A 6,948-nucleotide genomic window follows, 5' to 3' on the forward strand; every position below is an offset into this window, starting at 1 on the left:
TTTTGTAATTCAATCCCAACTGAGATATATATTTTAATGAAATAAAATATGTGATTTTACATAAATGTGATGATGTAAGGAATAAAAAGTCAGGCTCAAAATAACATTTTACGGCTAGACTAAGGGGTCTTCATTTATCTTTTAAAGTGGACTTATTTGGGCTTAAGTGCAGCCCTTGCTGCAAGTTACTCATGGGAGCAACCGGTAAATGTACTTGCTAGGGCACATGTATAAAGATAAGTAGTTAGTAAAATAGTCTACTATGTTAGTCATGATGGGTCCTTTGAAGCCTATATATGATCCTTTTTAGAATGAGAACAAAGCAAAGCTTGGTGATTGTAACTGAAGAACGCAAGCTTATCAAGAACAAAGAAATACTAGAACAGAGAAAATGCTAAAATAACAAGAAGAAAATAATGAAAAGTGAAGATAGATTATTTTAGTGTTCGTGGTTGGGTTATCATGCACATCGAGGAAGTTGTGATCCAATTTGAGTGAACGTGATATTCTACGGAAGATCATGAGCCCGAGGTCTGAGCATAATATCCTATTCAGCGATGTGTTTGAAAGATAGTGTAATTGTACGAAATGCCTATATCATCACATGTGAAGATTAACATTGCATGAAATATTTACGTAGGGGCATATGGATGTGTTCCATCGCTGCCGTACGCGAGAGTATTATATAGGAGTATTTCGATGTGTTCTAGCACTGCCGTATATAAAATTTGTGGATTTGTTCCACTGCAGGACTATGGTTATGATGCTCGGATGTGCTCCAAATGGAGGCGTAAGAAAATATGAGTTTCAGTCCCAACATCAGTCAGATAGATATTACCTACTGAGTTATTCATGATCAATTACTTTGGACCGAGTTTGTGCATAATAGTAGTTTTACTAATTCGATATGCAACTCTTATCATTTTAGGCGTTACATGAATGTGAGTGTCTTGCTCTATCTGGTTGGTTGATTACGGTAAGTCACAGTTGTTGGATCCAGATTTGGTTTAACAAGCCTTGGATGATGTTGCACTAAATATCGGAGTGATTTCAAACATTATAGAGTAGACAAAACTCCTATTCTATAAATGATATGCGATTTGGAGTACATGAAAGGTGAAAAACAAAAACTCGTTTAGAAGATTTTATCATGAAGGAGTTATGAGATTTTGAATGAGATTGGATTAGTGGCATATAGACTTGTCGTGTCCTTAAAGACTTTCAACTATACACCTTGTGTTTTATGTGTTTATAACGAGAGTGATATAAAATTCAGCCCAAGGAAGTGGAACTAGAAAAAAAAAAAAAAAGGTTTGAGAGTTAGTCAAATTTTTGAATGTTGAAAATCTGTGTGAATTGTAAAGTGATCTAAGGATTCGATTTTTCCTGAGAGCGACATATTCAATATTTGAAGTTGTGAATACAATTCCATGTTATGAGTTTGATTAGGAGAAGAAAAGAATTGGACGCAGAAGTATAAAGTGTAAGGTAGCAATATCTTAAACACCTCTAGACTGTTAGGCCTAGTGTGAAAGATATTCAGAGAAAGATGCTTATATGGTCTAAGCTTAATCCTTTTGAAGTGATTTAGTATTACCAGTGATATCATCGTGATGGTAATATTATAAGTATAATTGGGGCATAAATATTCTAATTTAAGTGCATTGACTATGACCTTGATAGAGGCACTATGTGATGTAAAAGGTACAACATATCCTACTTGGGGTCTTTTAATGAATTACTGTATGTGAGAGAAAGTAAAACTTAAGTATAATGCTAATGCACCAATATAGTAAAAGGGTGAGTATGAAACTTAGTGAATAGTGGCATGATTAGCTATTAAAATAAGGGTAAGACGTACAGTCTCGTGCACCGTATATAAAAGAGATAGACAATTCGAAGAGTTAAAATACTTGAAAAGAATTAGCACAAATATTATCGAATTCAGTGTTCTATTCTGACAATTGTCGTAATGTTGTATCTTGTACTACACGAGTTGCGAAAGTTTGAATATTGACGAAGTGATGCGATAACTGAAAAAGTATAATTTTACCTAAGTGGGGAAGCTTACTATTGTTGATTGTGTTTATCAGACATATGGGATCACAGTTAGGACACGGGGATAGTCGTGAATTTGTTATGGATTGTAATGTTGACATATAAGTTTTGGTAGTTTAACGTACGGTCGCCCCTCCAACAAGAAAAGGAAACTTGGGTATGGATTGATTAGTTTTGTCATATTTAGTACTCCTCAGGTACCATACGTGGTGACGATCCTAGTGGGGAGACTATATTTGTGGATAGAGTATATAGAGGGGTTGTGATATTTGTTCAGGGAAGGGACACCATAGTCATTCTACTAATGTTGCCGATATCTGACTTTAATATTATTATGTACATGAACTGATTGGTGTCGTGCTATGTGATACACTATTGTTAAGTAAAGGATATTAGATTTGGTGTTCCTTATGGTCTTAGAATAACATGGAAAGGTATTCACGATTGCATGAACGAGGAAATTCCTTATGTGAGATTCTATATAACATGAGTAAAAAGTGTTTAACATATCTAATTATAATTTAAGACACGAGAGTAGAGATTCCGACTCTTGGGATAGTTATAGTTGTTATTAAGTTTCCAAATGAGTTACAAGAGGCGTATGTAGTATAAATATAAAAAGATAAGATGAGTGTAACGACAAAGTATTCATACCTCTCTTTTCTAAGGTATAGACCGCTCAACATTCGAGGACGAATGTTCTTTTTAGTGGGGGAGAATGTAATAACCCGAAGTATTTTGGTATAGTTATTAATTATGGGATTGAAGAATTAATTTTATATATATATATATATATATATATATATATATAGGCTTGCGTACTATACTTGGTTAAGGTCTGCGTACACACTACCCTCCTCAGACCCCACTAATGGGATTATACTAGGTTGTTGTTGTTGTTGTTGTATATATATATATATTGGGCCTAAGTTAGTGGAAGAGAATGTATTATAGTATATAAGATAATGTATTAAATAAGTGGCTAGTGGGCTAATTACACCATATAAATTGAGAATTTGGAAATAGGTGACTTTAACTTTTTTTGTAATAATAAGCAAGTGGGCCAAGCCCATCCCTGAAGTGAGATTTAAGAGGTTATAAATATATTAGGGCTTATATTTGACAATAGTAAAAACATTAACTCTAAAGAGGCACCATCAGCCGTAACTAATAGGGAAGCATATAGGAGATAATATAATACAAAGAGGCTTTGAAATAATTATGCACAGTAATTGGAAGAAACAAAGTATTATTGTTAAGTTGACTAACTTCTACGTGAGAAGCTTGTGAAGGAACCTAAAGTGATCAGGTAGTTGAAGACGTTGAACGAAACGCTCATTCTTGCACGAGTACTGTGATTAGTAATCTTATCACAATTTGTATTTTCATAACCTACATGGTTTATATTTGATTTTGAAAATAAATGTATTACTGATGCTTTGAAATTGCATGTGGGACAAGTTCTTTACTTGATATGCTACCGAACATTTTACTTGAGATGTTGTGATGACCGAAAAGGTCATCTTATGTTTTAGAACTCGAATCTGCGCTCTTAAGAATTAAAAATCTCATTTTCATCCTTCTCGATTTACGTGCGCAGTCCGGAGAGGTTTCCGGAAAGCTTTTATGTTGAAAACTAATGAAAATAAGAATCTTTGCCTTAAAAGTTGATTTTTATTGACTTCGGTCAATATTTTTGGTAAACGGGCCTGGATCCGTACTTTGACGGTTCCGGTAGGTCCGTATCGAATTATGGGATCTGAGCATATACCCGAAATTGAATTCGGAAGTCCCTAGCTTGAGTTATGAAATTTTGATGAAAATTAAAAGTCTGAAAATTATTTGTTTTTAAGAATTTATTGATATTTGGCATTGTTAGTATCGGGTCTGTATTTTTGGTTTCGGAGCCCGATACAGGTTCATTATGATATTTAAGACTTGTCTGTGAAATTTGGTGAGAAACAGAGTTGATTTGACGTGGTTCGGACGTCCAATTGAGAAGATATGAATTTTAAAGTGTTCTTGAGAATTTCATTTGATTTGGTACTAAATTCGTAGTTCTAGGTGTTATTTTAGCGATTTGATCGTGCGAGCAAGTTCGTATGATGTTTTTAGACTTGTGTGCATCTTTGGTTTGGAGCCCCGGGGGCTCAGGTAAGTTTCGGATAGGCCACGGGATGTTTTGAACTTAGAAATTTTTGCTGGTATAACTAAACCTGTTGCAGGGCTCTCATCTCGCAATTTCGAGATCAGGCATCGCAAATGCGAACATAACAGGGCCCGCAATTGCGAAGCTTTCATCGCAATTGCGATCAGAAGCCTGGGCCAGCAGTTCTCGCATTTGCGAGGTTACCTTCGCAATTGCGAAGGGAGTCTCGGAAGGGCAGGTTCACAAATGCGAACATTTACTCGCATTTGCGAGGTTCAATGGTCGCAAATGCGACACTTTCCTCACATTTGCGAAGGCAGTGGGATTGTGAAGGGCATCGCAATTGCGATTGTTCCTTCGCAATTGCGAGCTTCGCATTTGCGAAGCTCAGGTCGCAATTGCGACACCTGCAGCTAAGTAAAAGGGGCTTAGACGGGATTTTTCATTCATTCTTCATATTGTCAAAACCCTAAACCTTAAGAGGCGATTTTCCAAAGACCAAATCTTCCCCAAATAATAGGTAAGTGATTCCTAACTCTTTTCTTTTAATTTTTTACATCTTATAACAAGATTTCAACCTAGAATCTAGAATTTTTATGGTGAAATTAGGATTATTGGGTAGAACTTAGGAATTTCGAACATTTGAGGATTTAGACCCTAATTTGAGGTCGGATTCCAAAACTAATTACATATTCGGGCTCGGGGGTGAATAGGTAAATAGATTTTGGTCCGAATCTCGGGTTTTGACCAAGCGGGTCCGGGGTCGATTTTTGACTTTTTGGAGGAAAAATTTGGGAAATCTGTAATTATTCATTAAACTTGATTCCTTTAGCAATGTTTGATATTATTGAGTCATTTTGAATAGATACAAGTGATTTGGAGGTGAATTCCAATGGAAAAGTTATGATTAAGAATTAAGTGGCCTTCGGAGCAAGGTAAGTATTGTGTCTAACTTTGGCTTGAGAGAATAGGTATTGTGTGAGTATTTGCTACGTGTTTTGCTGTTGAATACGATGTATAGTTGAGATGACGAGCATCTATGTGTTGTGGTCGAGTCATAGCATGCGAGTGAAATTCCATTCTTGCAAATTTGTAGTCTTAAATCTTGTTATCCATGATTATTGTTGTTGTTGAAATGTTGGGAGACTTGTATTCAGTTCCACCAAGGTTGATAAAATTATGAATATTGATGCGAGGTTGAGATGTTAAATTTTGAAAGTAATCATTGATGAAATATTGATTTCTTTGTGAAACTTCTCTCTATCCGTTGTTATTGATTCTGTGAATTGTGAGGAAGAGTGTAAAGCACGAAGGGTGATGCCGTGCGTTATTTATTTATATGGTGAGGAAGAGTGTAAAGTACGAAGGGTGATGTTGTGCATGCATTATTTATATTGTGAGGAAGAGTATAAAGCACGAAAGGTGATGTCGTGTATATTATGAGAGGTTTAAAGCACGAAGGGTGATGTCGTGTATATTAGGAGAGTTTTAAAGCACGAAGGGTGATGCCGTGTATATTATGAGAGGTTTAATGCACGAAGGGTGATGCCGTGCCGTTCTATTTATTTATTTGGTGAGGTTGAGAGTAAAAGCACGAAGGGTGATGCCGTGCAGTTTTTCTTGCTGTTTTAATTGCTCAATTCGTTTAAGGATTTTCAGTTAAATTCTTTCTTTTCATTATTCTCACTGTTTTTGTTGTATTCCCCCACTGTATGTTCCCTTTCCATTAATTTTGTGTTATTTCTTTATTTACTGTATTGCCACTAGCATAATTATACTGTTCAGGTTATATGTAGGTGTCTTGTCCTAACCTCGTCATTAATTCATCGAGGTTAGGCTCGACACTTAGCAGTACATGGGGTCAGTTGTGCTGATACTGCACTGTGCACTTTCTGTGCAGACTTTGATACTGGTTCGGGTTGATCGAGATTTTGCTATTGGTCCGCTGTCTGGAGACTCAAGGTAGATCTGTCGGCGTTCACAGACCTTGAAGTCCCCGCCTATCTTTTATGTTCTATTGTTTCTTTCATTCAGACAGTTGTATTTCTTTCAGATTATTACTTGTTGTAAATTCTAGAATGCTCGTGAATTATGACTCCAAATACTAGTGGTAGTAATTAATACAGTTTTATGATATTCTGCACTTATTATATTTCATCTTAGTTAATTATTGTTAATTACTGAATGGAAATAAGGAATTGGTTAATGATTATCTAACGTTGGCTTGCCTAGCAAGTGAAATGTTATGCGCCATCACGGTCCCGTCGGTGGGAAATTTCGGGTCATGACAGTTGGTATCAGAGCACTAGGTTGCCTAGGTCTCACGAGTCACGAGCAAACTTAGTTGAGTCTGAAGGATCGGTACTTATCTCTCAGAGGCGATGAAGTTTAGGAACAATATCACCTCTTTCATTCCTTATCGTGCGTCATTGATTTTGCTTGAAACCTATATCTCACATTTCTTTGTATCTACTCGTGTATGACATTGCGCACTCAGTATCAGTTGTGCGTCGACAGTTCGTCATACCGCAGATGAACTACGAGGGAGCCAGAGATGCTCAAACATTGCCTCAACGTGTGATTCCGACTGAAGATGCGGACGTATAAAGAGATCACCCAATGAATAATGTGGGGGGTGAAACGTACCTTGGCATCTGGTTGATTTATACGAGTTGTGAAGGTTAATATTGTGGACCATCGAACGTGGTGAACTATGACTTCGCGCCTAGTGGGGGAGTCCA

This window comes from Nicotiana tomentosiformis, chromosome 6 (assembly GCF_000390325.3).
Source record: "Nicotiana tomentosiformis chromosome 6, ASM39032v3, whole genome shotgun sequence".
Classification (NCBI taxonomy): domain Eukaryota; kingdom Viridiplantae; phylum Streptophyta; class Magnoliopsida; order Solanales; family Solanaceae; genus Nicotiana; species Nicotiana tomentosiformis.